The 24018-nt window shown below is 47.3% G+C and overlaps 1 long non-coding RNA gene across 2 annotated transcripts; it reads left to right on the forward strand.

Moving 5' to 3' along the window:
- Window positions 1–266: 266 nt before the first annotated feature.
- On the forward strand, window positions 267–17892 carry LOC118629010. 2 transcript variants are annotated; one of them, XR_004959338.1, is made up of 5 exons: window positions 267–399; window positions 1959–2007; window positions 8246–8356; window positions 16282–16361; window positions 17108–17892. It is a non-coding gene; the product is annotated as an uncharacterized LOC118629010 (long non-coding RNA). The 2 variants fall into 2 exon arrangements; XR_004959337.1 differs by lacking the exon at window positions 1959–2007.
- The last annotated feature ends 6126 nt before the right edge of the window (window positions 17893–24018 follow it).

Consider the following 24018-nt stretch of genomic DNA (forward strand, 5'->3'; position numbering starts at 1 on the left):
TCTGGCTATGGCCCCCTGGGCTTCTAGCCTGGCTCTGCATAAGGCACCAGCCAGGACACGGCTACAGGGCTTCTGCCTGGCTCAGCCCCACGCCTCTGTGGGCCCTCTGTCTTCCCCCTGTCAGGGCTCGGCCATGTAGTATGATTATCCCACCTCCAGACCAAGTCCCCTTCCTGGAATGTCCTGCCCACTTTATCCACCAACTCATCCTTCCGGGCCTAAATTAAGCCCCACCCCCTCACAGCAGCCTCCCTGGTGCTCATGACTATCTCCTGACGAAGGTTCCCAGTGCCTCAGCAACAGCATTTGCACAGCCCAAGCTGCGTCACAGCTACTTAGAGATGTGTTCAACTTCCTGACTCACCCCTAAAAGCAAGTTCCAGGAATAAGCTCCGAAAGGTAGAGAAGAAACCTGGAAAAACACAGTGCTATTGCCTTGGGTGTGTGTGTGTGTGTGTGTGTGTGTGTGTGTGTGTGTGTGTTTACTTTTTGCTTCATACGTTTCATTGTTGTTTATAAAATATATCAACATTACAGGTTTAAATAGCACAACCTTTTGTTTTAAACATGTTATAAAAGACCAAAATCTTTCATAACTTTCTACATAGAGCCTCATATATTTCTTAAATTTATTCCTACTTATCTTATGGTTTGTTTTGCCATGTTAGTGGTTAAAAAATAAGGTGAATCTCATGTCCCAAAACAGGTTTTCCCCAGGTCCAGAGTCCCAAATGCCCTGGAGGGATGTTTACTAGGACAGTCACGTGAGGCACCACTTGGCCTGAGTCATTCAAGAAGAATCTGAAGGGGCCTCTGGGTCTGGAGGCGGATCTTGGCCCTGTGGTGCCAAATTGAGGCGGGTTGGGGAGGCGCCCAGGGTCTCTGCGGTGGCTAGGGAAACCCAAGGAGTTCCAGGCTGGGGAGGGGAGTCTGCAGGCAGAAAAGGGCTCTAGAAAGAGCAACCGTGGGGTCATCAGACCATGCCCCTCATATAACGAGCACAGGACAGATGCAGGGTGGAAGGTGGAGGTGTCAGGACTGACTGGAGGAAGAAGAATGTCCCAGGTTTGCGGAAAGGATGAAGGGAACATCTTGGGAGAAGCAGGGCAGAGGGGAGGGGGAACAACCCAGGCTCATGTGCCTGAGAGGTGGAGCAGGGGGAACATGGGTCTTCAGAAAGATGTCAGCGTAAGAAACATGCAAATCTGTGAAGAATTTTTGTGAGTTTATTTGAGCCAAAACTGTTGTCAATTGCCAGGAAGCAAAATCTCAAGGGATTGAGATAATGCTCCAGAGAATGGCAGTTTTGCACCTTATTTTATACATTACAATCAAAAGAAGAGACCTAAGTGCACAGCCAGTGTGGCTCAGGGGACTGAGCAAGGTCCTATGGACTGAGAGGGCCCAGTTCGATTCCCTTCCTGGTCAGGGGTCAGGGCACATTCAGGGTTGCAGGCTCCACCCCCAGTGCGGGGTGGCGGGGTGTGCAGGAAGCAGCCGGCTGACATCAATGTTTAATATCGCTCTCCTTTCTTCTCTAAAAAAATCAATAACCCCCCCCTTTTTTTTTTAAAGAGGAGACATAAGTGGGTTAAATTAGGGAGGCATGAGAAGGCAAAGCAGGGAACCCTCTGGGATCAGATAAAAAGTAAAATGATAGACACACCTTTTACATAGGTGGGTACAGGATAGTTATCAGTCAACAATTAACTCAGTAACAATGAGGAGATTTGTGATCCCCACAGAGTGGTGACTGTGCTTTGAGGGGTCCAGGAAGAGGGAAATTACTCTGACATTTCAAAGATACCTTATAGATGTAAAAAGACAATAGACAGACTCAGTTATGGTAAAGATGGACCTTTGTCAGGGAAGATGCCGGCCTAGGACATGACTAGCTGCCATAAACTGCTTTTAGTTAAAAAGTTTTCATTTCAGATCATCCTTTGTGGTTACTTTAGGTCTTTAAGTTTTCAAGGATGCCAGTGAGGCCTTACCTGAACTTGACAGGTAAGCGTGTGGCCCCTTGTCATCCACAAAGGTTATCTATACAGTACCCTCTGAGCCACCCATTTCCACACAGCTTTCAAGCCCTTGCTGTGCCTCAGCGGGGGCTGGCCTCTTGCGTGTGGTCCGTCTCCCCTCTCCCCCTACACATACAGGACAGGGCCAGCGGCACCCAACACCCTGGGCGGCCTGGCATCAAGCCCTTCACATCCCAGCCAATGGCCTCTGCACGACCTTCCTTCTCGTCCGCTCTGCGCACATTCACGGCCTCTTCGGACAGGGGGCGCTCCTGCACACTCCTGTGCCTTTGCACAAGTCTTCCGATCCCGGACCCCTCTTCCGCGCGCCCTGTTCTGTCCGTGGGGAGCTCCGGAGCCTTCCTGGGCTCCAGGCAGCCCCCTGGAGGGCCTTCCCTGGGAGCGTCTGCCAGCTCCCCTCGCTTCTCCTGCCTCCCCAAACCAGGAACCAGTGCGTGTGTGAACCCCCAGCACTGGGCCTGGCACTTTCCGCCAGAGGGCTGAGGCTGGGCCGGGTGCACAGGTCACTCGTCCCCCACAGGAACCGGTGTCAAGGGACGCTGGGCGGGGCGGGAGAGGGAACCGCGTCGGAGGAGGGGCTGGTGCCCTGGGGCTTCGCTCTGTCCCAGGCTGGGCTGGAGTGGGCCCCGGAACTGCGAACCAGGCCCACGTCCCTTCTCCTTGTGCCGCAGGGCTGCGGGCAGCGGCTGCCGACTGAGGTCACTCGGGCTGAGGTCACCGGCGACGGCGAAGCGCGGCTCCAATAACCGCACCCGCGTCCCCGCCTCGCGTGCGGGCGGTGGTGGCGGCGGGACAGCCAAGCATCTCGCAGCTGCATCAGCCAGGGCCTTCTGGTCTGGGGTTCCCGGGGTGGGGGATTGGTATACGCAGCCTCCTGTAGACCACGGCTGGGGAGGTCTGGGGTTCAAAGTAGTTAAGCAGCCCTGGCCGGTTTAGCTCAGCAGTTGGAGCGTCGGCCTGCGGTCCAGAGAGACCTGGGTTCGGTTCCCGCTAAGGGCACGCACCTCGGTTGCAGTTTGTCCCCGGCCCTGGTTGGTCGTGCGGGTGGCAGCCACTTGATATGTCCCTTCCACTTCGATGTTTCTCTCTCTCTCTCTCTCCCTCCCACTCTATCTGAACAAAAAAACAAACAAAAAAAAATGTCCTGGAGTGAGGGTAAAAACAAACAAAAAACAAAGTAGTTAAGCAGCCCAGCCAGTGTGGCTCAGTTGGTTGAGCATCCACCCATGGACCAAGAAGTCGCTGGTTCTATTCCCGGTCAGGGGGTCAGGGCACATGCCCAGGTTGTGGGCTCGATCCCCAGTGAGGGGCAGGGGAGGGGCGCCGGGTGCCGGCCAATCAATGTGTCTCTCTCATTGATATTTCTCTCTCTCTCTCTCCCTCTCCCTTCCTCTCTCTCTCTCTCCCTCCCGCTCTATCTGAACAAAAAATGAAAAAATGTCCTCAGGTGAGGATAAAATAAATAAATAAACATACAGTGAGCCTGGCTGGAGAGGCTCAGTTGGTTGAGCATCATCCTGTGCACCAAAGGGTTGCCGGTTTGATTCCCAGTCATGGCACATACCTGGGTTGCGGATTTGATCCCAGTCAGGGAGGTTATGGAGGGCAACTGATTGATGTTTCTCACTCATATCGTCTCTCTCTCTCTTCTTTCGTCTTTCTAAGCATATCCTCCAGTGAGGATAAAAAAAGAAAAATAAAAGAAAAGTCAGAAATAAACATACAATGAGAGTGAGCTAGCTAGCTAGCTAAAAATCAGGCAGAGAAAGTCCAGACAGGCTTAAAAGGTCAGGGAAAACTGGCCTGTATGGCTCAGTGGTTAGAATGCTCTCCCATGCACCAAAAGGTCTCAGGTTAGATTCCCAGTCTGGGCACATACTCAGGTTGGGGATGCATAAAGTAGGCAACCAATTGATGTTTCTTACATTGATGTTACTCTCTCTCTCTCTCCCTTCCTCTCTAGAATCAATGAAAAAAACATATCCTCAGGTGAGGATTAAAAAGAAAACAAAACAAAACAGGGAAAAGGGCATAGAATTAAAAACAAAAGTTATAGAATCTGCATAACTGTCAAAGTTGTGCCTTGTATGGCTTTGAGCTTCCTGGGTACCAAAGAAAAAGGGAACAGAATTTATTACATGATTTATCTTGTCCATAAGGAAAAGCATCCCAATTTCTCAGGAAAAGCAAACATTTTGCTGGAAGTTTATAAGAAAGAAGAAATTTCTCATATTGTCTTCGTAAAGGGATGTGGTGGCTGTCAACAGCACTTTCCTAACTAAAGGTGTTCACAGGGCATTGCGACATCAGCAGTGAGTAGGATGCCAAGAACAACTGCAACTCAGCAAGGCATTTTCTGGGGCTCTGGCTAGAGCCAGGCAAGAGGCCTAGAGACAAATAATTCCCCTTAGAGTAGTATGGCTCTCATTTTTTTTGTTTTTGTTTTTAAATCCTCACCTGAGGACACTTTTCCCTTGATTTTCAGATAGAGTGGGAGGGAGAGAGAGAAACACTGATATGAGAGAGACACACCGATTGGTTGCCTCCTGCATGACCCCAACCAGGGCCAGGAATTGAACCGCAACCAAGGTACACACCCTTGACCAGAATCGAACCCATGACTCTCTAGTCTGAGAGCCAATGCTCTAATCGCTGAGCCAAACCAGCCAGGGCCATAAAATATTCTTTTAAAAAAAAGAACCCAAATTGGATCAAGCTTCTAGATCTAATCACCTATTTACAAGACATGCAGCAGGGTCAGAAGAATATGTTACCCCACACCACAGGGATCTGATCAGCAAAACCCCAAGGGCAAACAACCCAGTCTTCAGCAAATAAATTACAGGGGAAACAAAAGTGGGGAGAGAAAAACTATAGAACATAACAGAGTCTTAAGAGACAAAGAAGGAAACATGTGCACTCTGGTTAGATCCCAATTAAACAAAAAAACTGCCCAAAAAACAAAAAAACTCAGACAAACTTGTATATTTAAAAATTAATATTAAAGTATCATTCATTTTTTAAGTGTGAAGATGCTAATGTGATTATGTTAAAATAATTTATTTACAGGTACTTTATACGATGTCTGTGATTTGCTTCAGAATAATCCAAGGCATGGGGAATGGGAAACAAAAGTGCCCAAGGCTTAGTAATAAAGGAATTTCATTAAACTGGTCTTATTACTTTTTTACTTTTTTGTTTGTTTGTTTGTTTTTATCCTCACCCGAGGATACTTTTCCATTTTTTGTACAGATAGAGTGGGAGGGAGAGAGAGGAAGGGAGAGAGAGAAACATCGACGTGAAGGGACACATCGAGTGGCTGCCACCCGCACGACCAATCAGGGCTGGGGACAAACTGCAACCAAAGTATGTGCCCTTAGCGGGAACCGAACCCGGGTCTCTCCGGACCGCGGGCCGACGCTCTAACCGCTGAGCCATACCGGCCAGGGCTACTTTTTTTTTTTTAATCCTCACCTGAGGATATGCTTACTGATTTTAGAGAGAGAGGGAAAGAGAGAAAAAAATCGATATGAGAGAGAACATCAATCCATTGCCTTCCATACATGCTGCAACCAGGGATTTAACTCACAACCTAAGTATGTTCCCTGACCGGGATCGAACTGCAACCTTTCAGTATACAGAACTATGCTCCAACCAACGGAGCCACACTAGCCAGAGCTACTTTTTTTTAAATTTGGATTTTTTCATAATAAAACATTTATTTATTTATTTTATTTTTTTAAACTTATCTTTATTGTTGAATGTATTACAGATGTTCCTCATTTTCCCCCCATTGACCTCCTCCTTCCCACTCCTGCCCCCCCCCCCCGCCTTTCCCCACACTGTTGTCTGTGTCTATTGGTTATGCATATATGCATATAAGTTCTTTGGTTTATTTCTTCCCACTCCCCAACCCCTCTTCCCTTTGAGGTTTGTCAGTCTAGCAACCAATTTGGACTTCTTAATCCCTTCACTTTTTTCACCCATCCCCCATCCCCCATCACCCTCACATCTGGCAACCAACAAAATGTTCTCTGTATCTATGAGAATGTTTCTGTTCTGCTTGTTCATTTTGTTTGTAGATTCAACTGTCAATAGATATGTATTAATTGCCATTTTGTTTGTTCATATTTTTTATCTTTTTCTTCAAGAAGACTATTCAACATTTCATATAATAATGGTTTGATGGTGATGAATTCCTTCAGCTTTTCCTTGTCTGGGAAACTCTTTTTTTTGTTCGTTTGTTTTTTTGTTTTTGTTCTTTTTATCCTCCCCCAAGGACTTTTTTTTCCCTTTTTTGTTCAGATAGAGTGGAAGGGAGAGTGAGGAAGAGAGAGAGAGAGAAACATCAACGTGAAGGGACACATCGAGTGGCTGCCACCCGCACAACCAACCAGGGCCGGGGACAAACTGCAACCAAGGTACGACGTGCCCTTAGCGGGAACCGAACCCAGGTCTCTCCGGACCGCAGGCTGACGCTCTAACCGCTGAGCCAAACTGGCCAGGGCCATTGAGCATTCTTATAAGCAGTGTTTTGAACTCAGCATCTGTTAGGTTACTTATCTCTATTTCGCTTAGATCTTTTCTATTTCACTTAGTTCTTTTCCTGGGGTTTTGTTCTGTTCTTTCATTTGGGACCTGTTTTTTTGTCTCCTCATTTTTGCTGCCTCTCTGTGTTTGTTTCTGTGTATTACTTAATGAGAGGTATGGGGCTAGCTGAGACCAGATGCTGCTTGTTTGAAAGAATTTAGGAAAACCTGAAGCAGGATCCAAGACAGGCCAATCCTGTGGTGAAGCAACTGGCAACAGCTTGGGTGGGCCTGAAAGTTGGCTGGGCGGGGCCTCAGGGAATCACCAGGGCGGGGCAACCAGTGTGAGTCAGGTTGCTGGAGTCCCAGATATGGTGGCTGTCTGCTGCCCCAGGGAAGGGCTTATCAAAGGAACAAAGGCCTCTGACAGCACGTCTGTCCAGGAGAAAGTCCCCTCTCCAGCCCTTGCTCCAGTGCCAAACAGCTCAGTTCTTCCCTGTATGTCTCTGGCGCCCCTCAAGCTGCCTCCCCTCGGAGCTTAGAGGGAGAGAGTCCGATAAGTCCGTGTGCGGGCCCTTTAAGAGGAGCTGCCTGGGTCCTTGACGGTTTGGCTCAGCGGTTAGAGCGTCGGCCTGTGGTTCAGAGAGACCTGGATTCGGGGGAGGTGGGTTAACTCTACCACATAGGGCCATTTTTCCCTAAGCTAATGTCAATGCCAGTCCATTAAAGACTCATGGTGAGTGCACCGAGCTTTACAGTTTACAATGATCATTTGCAACCTTGGTTCAGTAGGAGCCTTACTCCAGCTTTAGAAGGTAGTGAGCCTGGCCGGTGTGGCTCAGTGCTTGAATGTCGACCCATGCATCAAGAGGTTGCCAGTTCGCCCTGGCCAGTTTGGCTCAGCGGTTAGAGCTTCGGCCTGTGGTCTGGAGAGACCCGGGTTTGGTTCCCGCTAAGGGCATGTGCCTCGGTTGCAGTTTGTCCCCGGCCCTGGTTGGGTCATGCAGGTGGTGACCACTCAATGTGTCCCTTTCACGTTGATGTTTCTCTCCCTCTTCCTCTCTCTCCCTCCTGCTCAATATGAACAAAGAATGGAAAAATGTCCTCCATCCAGTGAGGATAAAAAAAAAAAAAGGTTGCCAGTTTGATTCCTGGTCAGGACACATGCCCAGTTGTGGGCTGATCCCCAGTGGGGGTATGCAGGAGGCAGCTGATTAATGTTCTCTCTCTCTCCCCCTCTCCCTTCCTTTCTCTCTAAAATCAATAAAGAAGTCCTGGCCGGTTTGGCTCAGCAGTAAGAGCATTGGCTGCGGACCAATGAGTTGTGGGTTTGATTCCGCCAAGGGCACGTACCTTGGTTGCAGTTCGCCCCCGACCCTTGTCAGGGTCATGTGGGAGGCAACCAGTCCATTTGTCTCTTTCACATTGATGTTTCTCTCTCCCTCCCTCCCTCCCACTCTATCTGAAGATAAATAGAAAAATATCCTCGGGTGAGGATTTTAAAAAAGAAAGAAAAAAAAAGATAGTCCTGGAATAAATACAGGGTGGGGCAAAAGTAGGTTTACAGTTGTGACTACACAAAACAGTTTATTTTTGTATTATTAATTATTGTATTATCTTCCATATGAACAACTGTAAAACTACTTTTGCCCTACCCTGTATTTCATTTCACAGAAGGAAATCAAGACCCCTAGGATGGATGGGTAACCAAAGCTATATGTGGAGGCTCAGAAATTCCTTGACTACTCTGGAAGATGAGAGCTGGTTCCTTCAGGAGGAGGTCAGGTTAGTGTAAATGGCCGACACCCTCTTTGCCTTTGAAAAGTCCTTTAACTATAAAGAAGTCAACTATTAACTCCAAGTAGGGCAGAAAGGAAGGCAGTTGCTATGGCAACATCTTTGGCAGCCTATCTGTCTTGCTCAGGCTCAAAACAACAGCTTCCAGCAGGTTCCTGGTGGGGGTGGGGAAGGTCTAACTGGAGCCCAGCAACTGCGATGGACCAATCTCCTGCTAGATTTCAGTGGCAAGAGGATGGTAGCAGCCAATGAAGAGGCCTGGAGCTTGTGTCATCGGCCTCAAGCCAGGTTGGAATAACCAGAAGGCAGGCACATGTGACTGTTTCCATAGTGACCTCCCTTAGTAACTCAGACTGGTCCTGTTTCTAAGTACTGGAAAATTCCACCCAGCCTTCAGCCTGATTTTGCTACCTTCTCTGCCTCCTTCCCGCTTAAGGGGCAGGGGATGAAGTCACTGCCAGTGTTTAACCCTTCCCGAGATGTGCCCGGCTCCAGTCAGATCCAGGGGCCTGGGAGTTGGGGAAGCGTGCCCTGCACTGTGCTTGGCACTGGAGGGGAGAGGAAGATAGCCTAACTCGGTAGTGACAGCCACCATTTGGAGCACCCATCATTTGAGCCAGGCACTGTACCAAGCTCCTGATAGCCTCACAGCCCTGAGAAGAGGGTACAACACAGATTATTTCTACTTCACTGAAGAATGAACTTGATTCAGAGAGGTTAGATAACTTGTTGACATCACAGAATACAGCCAGCAAGTTGAGGAACCAGGCTCGGAGGAGTGTGTGACACTCTCTCCATGATGGCTCTCTAATGCTTGCAGTGTTACAGGACCAGATGAGCTGGGGGTAGGAATGCAGAGGAGGGAGAGAGCCATGGTTTTCAGGGGAGCAGAAGGAAGGCTTCACCAGCCAAGGAGGGTGACTTTTAGGCTGAGGGGAAGAATGGGAAGGAAACACCTGCTGGCTCCAAGACACCCATGTGGAGCTGAGGGCTGGTGGGCAAGGCCAGACAGGCCCCATGGAAGGACAGGCCCCAGGGCCTAGTCCTTATCTTTCAGCCTGCAGAACTGGCCATGCTGGGATTCTGGCTGGGGGCAGGGAGGTAGGTCAGACCTACACACATTACTGCTGGACTCCTACTGGGGAAGGGCTGGCTTGCACTGCTGGTGGATCCAAGAACCAGTAACTGGAACCCAGAGTGAGGTGAGCCTCTCAGTCCCCAGCACCAGCCTGAGGCCACACAGGATCGACTTCGATGCTGCATAAGCAGTGTGCAGAGCTACTCTGAGCTGAGGTAGGGCTATAGGAAGACCCATTTTCAAGGATGTTAAGTGACAAAGACAAACAACAGTGTCATATGCCATAGCTTAAGGTCACAACAGATGAGTCACCGAGTGAAGGGTGTGATCACAGTAGAGCTGTTGAGGTCACTGGACCACAAAAGCCACAGGAGTCTGCAGGAAGGACTGACCATTCAGCAGCCTCCTGCGGGAGGAAAGGACTCTGACCTGGCCCCTAAGGGGGAGGCTCCCTCTGGCAGGAAGTATGGGTATGACCTTGGGTGAGATAGGGCAGGATGTTGTGTGAACTAAGGATCTGACAGCAAACTGGGCTAGAAAGAGGGGACACAACTGGTTGAGCTTTATGGCTCTGCTTCAGGGTGGGACAGTAAGTGATGAGAATCTGGGACAATGAGGAAGAGCGACTGTATGACTTTGGTGGTCTCTAGCCCACTGGTGTCTGTCTAGGCCAAAAGGCCTCAGCTAAAGTCTTTGCCGAAGCAGAACAGCCATGGAAATTTCCACCCAAGTTCTTTCCCAGTGCTGTTTTCAGCTCCACCCTCCTCCCACGCCCTGCCGAGTCCAAGGTTCTTCTGCTGGAGTAGGCTGCAGGCTGAAGAGGCCAGGGCTCGCCTCGGAGATTCCGAAACAGCCACAGAAGGCCGGTCTGGTGTGGACTGGCAGAACTTCAGGCACACAGGGCACTGTGCCGCCATGGAAACTGGAGTTGTCACCCTGACTGACAGGTCCCAGAGGCCCTAGGATTCCTGTTTCTGGGAAGGCAAAGGGAAGGAATGGCAGCTTCCACCATCATGTCAGTGTTCTTGAGCCAGGCCAGCTCCCTGTGGCTGTGTCTCCCCAGAGTACAAGGCAGCAGGCCTGGAACAAGCCCAGGGGCACCTGAACGAAGGGTGCACCACTTCTGCTCTGTTTTCCTGGGGGAGTATTTTGTATATTTATTTCCAACAGTTCCCAAGTGGAAGAAGTGACTTGTGTGAGAGTGGAGCTGGGAAGACACCAGAAGGTCTCTCCCCACTCCCCCACCCCACCTTTCCTTACTCTGGACTCTCAGCTCTGCTCTATCAAGTTAGGTTCTCCCACAACAGCAACAGCTGGGATGGGGGTGGCCAGACAGAGCTCTGGCCTTAGGGCAATAAGTAAGGTTACCAACCCTGGCCAGTTTGGTTCAGCAGTTAAGTGTCGCCCAAAGACCAGAGTCGCGGATTCGATTCCAGTCCAGGGCATGTACCTTGGTTGTGGTTCCGTCCCCTGCCCTGGTCAGGGTACTGCGGGAGGCAGTCAGTTGCATCTATGTTTCTCTCCCTCCCTCTCTCCCTCCCAGTCTATCTGAAGATCAATGGAAAAATATCCCTGTGTGAGGATTAAAAAAAAAAAATCCTCATTGATCTTCAGATAGAATTGGAGGGAGGAAGGAAGAGAGAAACATCAATGTGAGAGAGACACATTCATTGGTTGCCTCCCACACAATCCCAACTGGGGCCAGGGATCCAACTGCAACTGAGGTATGAGCCCCTGACTGGAATCGAACCCGCGACTCTGGTCTGCGGGCCAACACTCCAACCGCTGAGCCAAACTGGCCTGGGCCTTGGGTGAGGATTTAAAAAAAAAGTAAGGCCCAGGCCAGTTTGGCTTAGCAGTTAGGGGGGCTACCGGAGAGACCCGGGTTCAGTTCCCGCTAAAGGCATGTACCTCAGTTGCAGTTTGTTCCCTCCCTGGTTGGGGTCGTGTGGGAGGCAGCCACTCGATGTGTCTTTCTCTGATTGATGTTTCTCTCTCTCTCTTCCTCCCTCTCTCCTTCCCACTCTATCTGAAGATAAATGCAAAAGTGTCCTTGGGTGAGGATTAAAAAAAAAAAAGGTTACCAAACAGAACAAAATGACATCTCTATGGTGTCTGCATCCTTTGTCCACAGCTGGGAGGGGTTTCTCACCTCCGAGAGGTTGTCACAAACCTGCCTCTCCCACGTCTGTGCGTAACACCTGAGGCTTCTGTCCCCACTCTCAGGCTCCAGCAGTGGCACCCCTCCTCTTAAACAACCAGACTGCAAAACTTGCATTCCCACTGACCTTCAGAGGAGCAAGGGGACCTGTTAACACAGCCATCACCCAGGAAAATATAGGCTGTGCTGAGACAGATGGTAAGATAACTAAGGGGCGGTGATACCGGATGACTGGATAGCTGGTCAGAGAGGCCCTGACAGAGAAGGGATGTCTGGGCAAAGTAATGAGAATGAGTCTTATCCGAAGAATAGGGAGATATATTCCAAGCAGATGTGCCATCAAGAGTAAAGAACGTGCCCTGGCTGGTTTGGCTCAGTGGTTAGAGCGTCGGCCTGCAGTCCTGAGAGACCCGGGTTCGGTTCCCGCTAAGGGCACGTACCTCGGTTGCAGTTTGTCCCCGGCCCTGGTTGGTCATGCGGGTGGCAGCCACTCGATGTGTCCCCTTCACATCGATGTTTCTCTCTCTCTCTTTCTCTTCCTTTCTCTCCCTCCCACTCACTCTAGCTGAACAAAAAATGGGAGGATGTTCTCAGGTGAGGATAAAAAAAAAAGAGAGTAAAGAACGTGCCCTGGCCGGTTTGGCTCAGTGGTAGAGCGTCGGCCTATGGACCAATGAGTCTTGTGCTCAATTCCAGCCAAAGGCACATACCTTGGTTGCGGTTCGTCCCTGGCCATGGTCAGGGTTGTGCAGGAGGCAGCTAGTCGATGTGTCCCTCTCACATCAATGTTCTCTCGTTCCCTCCCACTCTATCTGAAGATAAATATAAAAGTTGGTTGGAAGGTTGTGGGTTATTGTTAAGCTGAAGATAAACAGAAAAATATCTTCGGGTGACGATCTAAAAAAAAAAAAAGAGTAAAGAATGAGCCTGGCCGGAGTGGCTCAGTGGTTGAGCATCGACCCATGCACCAAGAGGTCACCAGTTTGATTTCTGGTCAGGGCACATGACCAGGTTGTGGGCCAAATCCTCAGTGGGGGGCATACAAGAGGCAGTCAATCAATGTTCTCTCATCGATGTTTCTATCTCTCTCTCCCTCTACCTTCCTCTCTCTCTAAAATCAATAGAGAAAAAACAAAACAAAAAAGAGTAAAGAACATGAGTCTGGAAAGGGCCAGGGGGGCTGCAGGGACAGAGAGAATAGTGTGGGATGCCCAGAGAGCCTCAGGCAGATTTTCTATACCTGTGTTCCTTCTCTTATCCCATGGCCACCACCCACCCCAATCCAGGCCTCCATGACCTCTGGCCTGGGCTGCAGGAATGGACTCCAGTGCCCTCCCCTCTGCCACCACTCCCAGCTCAGCCACCTTGCAAAGAGCAGCCACACAATATCTCCCCAAACCAGGGCCTCTCCCAGCTCGGAAGTCATCCTTCCGCCCCAAAAACCAGAGTTCAAACTCCCTCTCCAGGTAATTCAAGCCCTCCCAGACCTTACTGTAGTCTTCCCTTTCTGCTCCCCCTGCTTTCTAGTGGTTTTCCATCGCTTAATGAGTTTTAAGGTCCACTCCACCTTAGTCACTATATGGTTCTACTATGACCTTAGCCCCAAGAAGGATCCATAATGCTATGGGCTTCTGTTTTTTCCTGGTGCATATTGAGAAATATACCCATTGGCAAACTAGTTCCTGGAACTAGATGACCTCTACCTCCGTGTTCTACAAGACTTGTTGCTGTGGGATGTGGGCCACAGTTGTATTGAGGAAGAATGAGTAAGTGTGTGGAATGTGTGAAATGTTTAATGGGCTTCATGCTGGGTATGCAATGCGTATATGATGCTAACCCAAACATCTGCCTGGGACCTCAAAGTGGGTGATTGAACAGATCACAGGTGAGTATGACTCACTGGGAAGCCTCCTGGTTCCTTCAGGCTATTTCTGAAGGTCCACTCAGCAGGCCCCAGAGGGTGAGTAACCAGAGGCCCCAGCACAGGTGAGGACCAGACACACTGCCTCCCCACAGTGAGTCATACAGCAGAATGACAGCAAGGCCTGAGCCTTCCACTCACTCCCCTCCACTCTAGAGGGTGAATGTTCAACTGGAGCTCCATGGAACCCTAAGGGGACCTTTGGGTCTTCTCCTGTCTTCCTGGATCACAATCTGTCTAGAAGTTCTTCAGAGAGGAAGCAGCTCCCCATTTCATACACAGTTCCAACTCCACGCAGTCACTCCATCCAGATGGGCAGTTGTGTTTTGTTTCTATGGAGCCACATCGAGTTGCGTCTAATCACTTCCTTCTTCCTTACTAGTAATACTTAGGCATGATACTCCAGTACTTAAAAAGTATAACAAACTGCTGAAAACCTCACATTACCACTGAACTTACTGTAACAATGTCTCTGTAGGGACATTCCAGAATGGGAAACCCGGGTCCTCCCACAACTCCTTCTGTGCTGGCTTATCGGTCACCCAGTCATGCTGCACCTCCTGAGCATACACCACAATGCTCTTTTCACTGTTCTTGGGTTTTTAATCTCAAGACACACTGTTCCAATTTATTTAGTCATCACTCAATAGACAAATATTGAACTTTTGTTGTGTTCCACGCACTAGTGATACCAAGACAGACATCCTAGGCCTCAGTTTCCTCATCCGTCTAAGGGGATAACAGCAACATCTCCCTCACAGGTGGCTGTGAGAACTGAAAGAGATCATGCACAGTGCTCTTTAAATGTTACAGAAATAAGCCCTGGCCGGTTTTGCTCAGTGGTTGGAGCATTGCCCTGCAGACCAATGAGTCGTGGGTTTGATTCCGGTCAAGGGCACGTACCTCGGTTGCAGTTCATCCCTGGCCCTGGTCAAGGTCATGCGGAAGGCAACCAGTCGATGTGTCCCTCTCATGTCGATGTTTCTCTCTCTCCTTCCCTCCAACTCTATCTAAAAAAAAAAAGTTATAGAAATGAAAGTTGTATGCTGGATATACTGTCCTGCAGACATGCCAGAGACAATGGAGGGGCCAAGGAAAGCATGGTGGACTGTTCTCTGCTGGGGAGAGGTCAGTAGAGAGTCTCTACTGAAGACTGGGACAAGAAGAGTGACCACAGGGAGGGTGGACAGCCTGGGGAAGAAAGGTCTAGAAATGCTGGATGGGGTGAAGCAGCAAGGGGCCCCTCGGAGCTCTTAGGCTGAGAGTGATGGGGCTATAGCAGCTCCTCTGGAGAGCCACGCTCTGCCCTTTGCTGTCACTCTGCTTACAGAGCTTACAGTGCTACAGCTGCGCTTCCACAGCCAGGCCTTCTGGAAAGATCCACAAAACAAGCTAAAGGGCTCAGTGCCAGAGACATTATGTGGGGAATAAACCAAAGAAGGGAACTAGTTGCCCTGGCTGGTTTAGCTCAGTGGTTAGAGCATCGGCCCACGAACCAAGGAGTCACAGGTTCGATTCCCAGTCAGGGCACATGCCCAGATTGTGGGCCCAATCCCCAGTGCAACACATGCAGGAGGTGGCTCCTTTTCCCTTCACCTCTCTCTAAAATCTGTAAAGAAAAAAAAAAGAAAAAACTTTCTCCCTGGCCGGTTTTGCTCAGTGGTTAGAGTGTAGTCCCAAGGACTGAAGGGTCTTGGGCTTGATTCCGGTCAAGGGCATGCATCTGGGTTTTAGGTTGGATCCCTGACCCTGGTCAGGGTCACGCAGGAGGCAACCAATCAGTGTGTCTCTCTCACAAAGATATTTCTCTTTCTCCCCCTTTCTCCTTCCCACTCTATCTAAAAATCAATGGAAAAATATCCTTGGGTGAGGATTAACAAAAAAGGCAAAACCTGTAGCCCTGGCTGGTATGGCTCAGTTGGATGAGTGTCTTCCCGTGCATAGGACAATTCTTGGCTAGGATACACGCCCGGGTTGTGGGATTGATCCCCAGTGGTGGGTATGCAGGAGGCAGCCAATTGATGTTTCTCTCTCTAAAATCAATAAAAACATATTAAATATATATATATTCTCCCAAAATTACAAAGAATAGCTGCATTCTCATATCTGCTTTAAAAACAAAAAGACAGCCCAGCCAGTGTGGCTCAGTGGCTGAGCATTGACCCATGCACCAAGATGTTGCCGGTTCAATTCCCAGTCAGGGCACATGCCCAGATTATGGGCCAAACCCCCAGTGGGGGGCATGCAGGAGGCAGCCAATCAATGTTCTCGCTCATAGATGTTTCTCTCTCTCTCCCTCTCCCTTCCTCTCTAAAAATAAATAAATAAAACTAAAAATAAAAAAACAAACAAAAAGACAGAACTTACAGGTTATTGTGGATTTATATATTCTAGAGGTCAGTTATTTCTCAGTTGACAAAAAATAAGTTCTCACTTTCTACATCACTTCCCAGTTCTTCTCTGTAGTGGAAGTTAGTTCTCCCATACCCCCTATTTCATACTGTAGCATTCAGAGGATTATACCACCCTCCATCCCTCCCATTTATTATTTCCCATAGCACTTTGTATATATCTTCGTTATAGTAACTATCACATTGTATTGTGACTGGTTTACACATCTGTCTCACTTACTAGACTATAAATTACTTGGAATTAAAGATGTTTCTCCTTTAGCTACTTCTAGTTTTTGTTGATCTCTCTTCTGCATAATGGAGCTCTGAGCTGCGTCATCTCCGGTTTTTTTCCTGCCGCAGGATCTGGCTGGTGTGCAAAGATGAGGGAGCTGAACAATCGATCTTGTGCAGTCATTGTTCCAGAAATCAGCTCTGGGCAGGTGGGCGGCAGGAGGGGGCTGGGAACTCCACATTCCTAGTATTTAGAAAACAAAAAGGTCGTTTTTTGGGGACTCTCCTTGCTTTTTGTTTGAGATAGGCATTTCTAGAACAGTCTTTAGTAATGCAGGATTAGAAAAAAATTCAAGGATTAGATAAAAAACTAACAAGAGGTCTGGAGGGAATCCAAGTGTAGCTGAAGTCTCACCTAAGCTGGCCTCTGGACCCCAGACCCAAATATGAAAGGCTGCAGAAGCTTCTCTCTTGAGTAAGCCTGACCAGCCTTGGTAAAAAGGGAAGGAAGTGGAGTGGATTCTGACATTCTCTGGAGGTTTCTGGCCTTGGCATGAGTCTGGAGGATTAGGTAGGGCCTTGCTGACAGAAGGCCCTGGAGTCATGATTCTAAATTTTTGCTATTTGAGTCCCTTTCAGTGCCCTACTTTCCTGAAGCCACAACCAGGAGATCTAAAATTTCCATGTTCTCCTTCCATCTCTTTGTTTACTGCATTTTATTTTATAGAATTGGCATAATCACTTCTGTCATCTAATCTCATTCTACACATAAGGAAATTGCCACTGAGAAGTTATTTGGGTGATTGCCCAAGGTCACATGGGTGTACCTCAGGGGAGTCACTGCCAGAAACCAAGGACTTCCTATTCTTAGCCTGGGCTTTTTTGAGGGTGAGGGGTGGGGAGCATGAGACAACCAGCTAAAATGGATTTTTCCCTCTTATATTTGTATCTTTAGGCCCAAATGAAGACTGGATTTTTATACTGAGGAGGATAAATACCAGTGGACAGGGCAGCTGCGATCAATCAGACACTCTGAAGTTAGACGGAACATGATGCAGGCCGGGGGAAAAAGGGCCTTGAAAAATGCAGTTTTATGTTAAAGGGATTCTTAGCTCAAAGAGTTGAGAAAAGGCACATAATCAAATGTATATTAATCTCCTCACCAAAGAACATGGTGATTTTACCATCTTATTTAAATAAGTCTTTCAGAAAAGAGGAGGTAAGAAAAATTAAAATTTCTCTCTGGCCTTGTCAAGCCATCACTTAGTGCAGTGCTGAGCTGCATTCAGATCCTCTATTTCGTCCCCCAAACCTAAGAATTATCCAAATAATATACAGTCATTTTCACAGTATAAGTAAAATGCTATAATCTGTAAAGGGAATGGGAATGACTAGTTTAGGGACATTGAGAATTATCTGAAGCACTTTAGGGCTCTTAACATTCGTCTCAGGGGCTCCAGAGTGGGAGAAAGATCATAGATAACAGAGGGGGTCCCAGTCCCCCCCAGGAGGCTGACAAAGGTACTGGGAGAAGGTGGTGCTGGGGCGTGGGAGGAAGGGAGGCACCATGAAGTCGAAATTCTGGTATTCAAGAATAGGTTGATACTAATGAGTGTGTCTGATTTTAGGCAAATCACCAACTCCTCAGGCTCCCAAATCCCCATTTGTAAAATGAGGCAACCTAACTCGGTTTTCCTCCTTCCAGTGCTAAAATTCTATTAAAAAATTTCCAGTCCCAGAGTAAACATCAAGACCGTGTCTGAAGGGAACCATCTTGCGTCTCAGTAATATTCCACTTTTAAAGGGAAGGGGGAGGGGAGAAGAGAAAAAGAAAGGGGAAGAAAGACTGGTTAACCGAGGGCGGCTTTGCCAGCGTGGGTTTGGAGTAGCTGCTTAAACCGGCCCTGCTGACTGGGGTGGGGAGCAGTAGGGGGGAGCAGGAGGCAGTCCCCTCATCTGCTACAGCCCCCAGCCGTTCACACCACTGTCATTTACAGGAACCAAAGGGGCTTTAAAAAGGGTATCGATTTTTTACAATTTCTGTCATTATTTAGTTGCCATCCTAATTCCTGCCCTGTCACTGAACTGCATCTTCCCGTTGGAATTTACTGCTTAAAAGTCGTGCCATTTTATAAGGAGGGAACGACAGGAGACGGGAGAGAGAAGGAAAAGCAGAGGGGGGCTGGAAGCTGAAGGTCAGCAGCCCCGGGAAGGAAAGAGCGAGCACGTGTAGGGAAAGGGAGGAGGGGCGGCCCGGAAGCGCCCTCCGGAACCCAGCTCCCCCTCCCCCAACGCCCAGTTCTCGGACCAGCACAGAACCTGGGGGTGGGGCGCGCGTGCGCAGTGACGCGCTGCGCCAACCGCCGACGCTCCCGAGACTGCTGGAACCTGCTGGAACCGGTTAGAACCGGTGGCGTCCGCCGGGAAGCCAACGTCTCACAAAGGGAGGCGGCGGCTCACAGCCCGCGGATCCCTGCGCCGGGCTGGCGTGGGTGGGTGCTGGGGTTGCGCCCCGCCCCCAGCCTTTGTCCCCTGCCCGGGCCTAGAAACGCGGCCTTCCTCTTTTCTCCCCGTGGCGCCGGCAGCCGGAGGGGCCAAACTAGGGGGCGCGGGGACATAGCCACCCCGCTCCGGTCCCAGTTTCGCCTTCTCTGTGCAGCTAGCTTGGCCGCGCAGGAACCTGTCTGGGAAGCCCCGGTGCCCTTGTCGCTCCCAGTCCCTCGGGCCTCGCTGGGGAGCTGGGGCTCTTTGCCGCCTGGGCACGAAGTTACACGTCCTGGGGCCTAACTCAGCTTTCCCTTCGGGGGAACCAGGGTGGGGGTTAAAGTTCACTCTAACGGGAAGAAAAGGCTTTGTGTCTGGAGAAACACTTTTGTTTTCCTTTCAGCTCCAAGTCAGAAAGCTTGAGAATGATGGGGAATCTGGGAAACAAGGGAGTCATAAGCAGTGACTGTCAACATGTCTGGCCCGGCTGGCCTGGCTGCCCAAGGTCACTGTGTCTTTGGAGGCAGAGCCCTCGGCAGTTGTGGATACATCATAGAGGACACAAACTCGGCTTTGACGGCGGGGTTGGCTTTTGATAATTTTAGTGAGAGACAAGTCTGGGAACTTGGAAACTGTCCCCTTTCGGGAAGAACACGCCTAACCCAGGCTCGATTTAAAATGTCTCAGCAGGCAACCAAAAGCATAGGGTTCAAACAAAGGGACGTCGGCATGTAAAGGAACCAGGACGAGCCCCCAGATGCCTGTTTTTAGAGGGCCTGCGTTGGTGCCCGCTCTGCCGCAGGGGACAACAGTATATTGTGGTGGATTTCTACTTTCAGTAGCATTCTTAAGCAGATAACCCAGACACTGGGACTTCTCAAGTAAAAAGGCGATCAGAATGTGGCACAGCCCCAGAGCCAACTTGTAGGACTTCGGCAGTTTGGGGGGGACCCCCACACTTGACCACAGCGAAAAGGAACATGGCTGCCACAGTTACATAATGGAAATTAAGACAGTGGGCAAACCCTTGGTAACCTTCCTCCCAAAAGCACTAAATAGTACCTACGATGCTGAGAAAACCATGAAAGGTATTTTGAGAGCTACTAAAAAGTTCCCCAGCAAAGGCACGGAGTTTTTGTGAGCTGTTTGCTGGTGTACTTAAATGTGCTTTTCATTGGTTTTGCTTAAATTTTCAGCTCAGCTCTACTCGCTAATGAGTCTTAGATATTTCGAGATATACGGTTTGCAGTCATTTTGCATAAGCAGGAAAAATCTAGAAAGGCTTGGAAGTCAGATTCTATTTTTAACCTTGCCGAGGAACTATTTTTGCTTCCCTCACAAAAGCGGCGGAGGGTTACTGAGTGCCAGCAGCGTGAGGTGTCCTTTGCCCATAAATACGCCTCTCCCCGCCGGGCGGCGGCATTCAGGCAGCGAGCGCAGAGGAGGCTGCTGAGGCCAGAGGCACTGCTTGAGAAAACCAGATAAGTTTTTCTATTAAAAAGGGATAGAGAAATGATAGAAACCTTTAAGGGAAAGAAAAAATAATATAAATCTTGAGGAAATAGCGAAGATATTTACTGAGGTATTGCTTAACATTAAAACTTTTAAGTAGTCTGTATAACTTAAAAGATCTTATTTAAGGGAAGAGATGAAGACTTATTTAAAAAATAGTTTCAGAAAGGAAGAGAGAAGAAAGATACTTGCAAAACGTGATGGAGGTTGAGAGATGAAACTTATTTATGAAGTAAAAATTTTCTAAGATGGCGACTGCGAAGTCCGAGTTCAAAAAAGCCTTAAACTAAAGGGCAAGTTTTAAAAATACCATTAAAACGTAGGTGACGTAAAAAGAGCATAGTCGTCGTTTTTAAAAAGTAAAGTTGGAGATTAAAATATTTTAAATGCCGTCTTTTAAACTAAATTGAAGGTGGTTTAAGAGCTAGACCTTCAAATTCATGGCGCAGGAAAAATGGCGTCATTTGAAGCCTAATTGCTCTTAAGGCATTATTAACTGAAGACTGGAAAATGTTAATTTAGAAGTGGTAGGATAAAATTTTGGAGAAAGATTAGAAATTTGAAGTGGCAAACTTAGAAGACGGAAGTGTACAGGAAGGTGAAGAAAAAGACGTGAAGATAGGAAAATAGAAGATAAAACATGCATTTTAGAAGACAGAAAAACTAAATGCAAAAAGTAGAAAATAGAAGTTATTGAGACAAACCAGAAAACCAAAGCAATTAAGGGCACAGATACAAGTTTAGTAGAAAACTAGAAGATAGAAAATGAGAAGATACAGATTTAGTGAAAAAGTAGAAGATAGAAAATGAAGATACAAGTTTAGTAGAAAATTAGAAGATAGAAAATGAGAAGATACAGATTTAGTGAAAAAGAAGATAGAAAACGAAGATACAAGTTTAGTAGAAAACTAGAAGATAGAAAATGAGAAGATACAGATTTAGTGAAAAAGTAGAAGATAGAAAATGAAGATACAAATTTAGTAGAAAACTAGAAGACAGAAATTGAGAAGATACAGATTTAGTGAAAAAGTAGAAGATAGAAAACGAGAAGATACAGATTTAGTAGAAAAGTAGAAGATAGAAAACGAGAAGATACAGATTTAGTGAAAAAGTAGAAGATAGAAAACGAAGATACAAGTAGAAAATAGAAGTTATTGAGACAGATAACTTCTGTAGAAGATAGAAAATGAGAAGATGCAGATTTAGTAGAAAAATAGAAAATAAGAAGATACAGATTAAGTAGAAGATAGAAGGTCTAGGAAAAAGGAAAAGCAAGCCAGAACAGCTACTGGACACAAGCATACAAATAGGTGTCCAAAAAAATTAGACGATAGACTAAGTTTGAGCCAAAAAATTGGAGAAAGTACAGGAACAAAAACAAGGAAATTAAATGTTTAATTATAGTTTAATAAAAATTTATTATATACACCCGTGAGTTTAATTTCTGGTGGTGTAGAAGTTAGATTTGAGAAGAGAATATTTAAGTTGCTGTAGACCAGGACTAACTTAGAAGAATATCTGGAAGAAACTAGAAGGGAAATTGGTTAAAAGTCGCAGCAAAAAGCTACCAAAAGGACTGAAGTAATTTTAAAACTAAGCTAGAATGTTTTTAGAGTCAAAATTTTGAATGGTCTAAATACACTAGCTTAGTCTTCTTTGGAAAATGTAAAGGACTTTTAACAACTGAAGTATTCGAGATCAAGAATAATCACCAACTTAACGTTTTTACTTTGGACTGAGCTCAGATGATTTAAATCCTGAGGACTAGCGTAAATTGTCAGCTGACCCAGGTGCTACACAGAAGTGGATTCAGTGAAGCTAGGAAGACAGGAGCAACAGACAGGATTCCAGGAGCCAGTGTGGTGAAGCTAGGACTGAGCCCCCAAGCAGCAGTTCGTGGTGAAGATAGGAAGGAGGAGTCCGGGAGCCAGTGCCATGTGGTGAAGGAAGGAGCCCTAACGATTTGGAGGTCAAGCTAGGAGAGGATTCCGGGAAGGAGGAGCCAGTGCGAAGTGCTGACGCCAGCGTGCGACTTGGCGACCACGCGGAGGCGGCGAGCAGGCGGAGTGGAGGATAGATAGAGGAACCTAGAGCAGCGAGCGTCCCAGTGCAAGGCGGCGTGCAGGCAGCCAGTGGTGTGGTAAAAGTCCAGGAGGTCGGCCGTGTCCTGGTTTTTGGTAACTTGAGTATGGTAACATTTACTTAACTAATGGTAATGGGGGAGTTGTGTATAAACGGCAAGGGCTTTATTATGGAATGTAGGCCGATTTCCGGGTGTTGTAGGTTTCTCTTTTTCAGGCTTATTTTCTCATGCATCTTGTCTGAAGCTTTTGAGGGCAGACTTCCAAGGCCCGGAGGAATGGTAGATGGCAAGTTTTATGGTTTTTTTTGTCTTTTAACCAATTTGAGGGAAACAAATGAATTTGAGAAAAATTAAGGCAAGTTTTGTAAGCAGCTTATATTTTTAGCTTGGGGTAATGAAGCATTTTAGATTTGTGAATAGATGTGAATGTCAAGTTTGGGCATGTTGACTCTGGGGGGGAAGTTTTTGTGGGAGTGGGGGGCAAAATATGTTTTGAGTTCTTTTCCCCTTAGGTCTGTCTAGAATCTCAAAAGGCAAATGACTCAAGGTAACAAAAACAAAAGAAAATCCAGTATCAGGATAATCAGAACACCACAGGTTTACAGTTTCTAGAAATTAGAGGACGAACAGTTCTCACTTTGAGTACTGTGGCGGAGCTGTGCATTGGAGAAATGGCTGGTAGTTATTCTTTTTATTCCACCCTTAATCAGATTTTAATGTAACCCCTTAACTTGAAGTATTTTGGGGTGGTCTTAACAGGGAAGAGGGTGGGGGAGCAAAATGATTTTTCTAAGACTTTCCACAGATGCTATAGTACTATTGACAAACTCTGGGTTAGAAAAGGATTGTACGGCTCTGCTGTTGGCAACAACGCCTTTTAGGGATTGGAGCTGCTTTTTCCCTTCTTGGAAGAGTGTTCCCAGTTGAAGCTGAAATGTACAGCACAGTGCAGCTTTGGTTCACATTCAGTCAACTCAGGAAAACGTCAGAAGATCTTGACTAGGCCAAATGTTGAAGTTAAGTTTTCAAATAATGTGACTTATAAATACCTTTTATTGAAGGGGAGGGGCATATTTTGGCAATTAGTCTTTGGCAGTGGCTTGTTGTGTGTGGTTGGGATTGGGAGGGGGTTGGGTTTAGGTAATTGTTTAGTTTATGATTTCAGATAAACTCATGCCAGAGAACTTAATACTTAGGATGGAAAAACTAAGAAATCAACTTCCAAGTTGGCAAGTAACTCCCGATCCTCAAGTTTTTTTCCCTCAATTTTTGAATTGAGAAACTGGGAAATTTTATGAAGATCCACTGGATTCAAAGTGTAGGGCCTGGGGAAGGAAAGTGTTGGATGGGGTTGGTCTAGCCCGGTGGGCTGACATAGGTGATATCTTGGGAATATATTGAAGTACTAAAGTTTGGATATGGTAGTGTGTGGTTCTCTTTTGGAATTTTTTTCAGGTGGTTTAATAAAAGTTAATACTACTGTAGGAGCTTCAGAGCAGAGGAAGTGGCTTAATGATCCTGAAGGGATTTCTTCTGATGGTAGCTTTTGTATTATCAAGTAAGATTCTGCTTTCAATTGTACATAAGCAAGTTTTTTTTAGTGTAGGAAAAATATTTTTCCTTTGACTGCAAAACAAGATGTTAAGGTATGCTTTAAAATTGTCGATTGTATATTTTATGTTTGCATCTTATAAACCATAACTAATAAAAGAAAGGGTGGGTTTTTGTTGAATGAGGGCGGGGAAATCTTTTTTTTTTCTATAGACTTTTTTCAGATAACATCATCT

Source organism: Molossus molossus, unplaced genomic scaffold, assembly GCF_014108415.1.
Source record: "Molossus molossus isolate mMolMol1 unplaced genomic scaffold, mMolMol1.p scaffold_m16_p_13, whole genome shotgun sequence".
Lineage (NCBI taxonomy): Eukaryota > Metazoa > Chordata > Mammalia > Chiroptera > Molossidae > Molossus > Molossus molossus.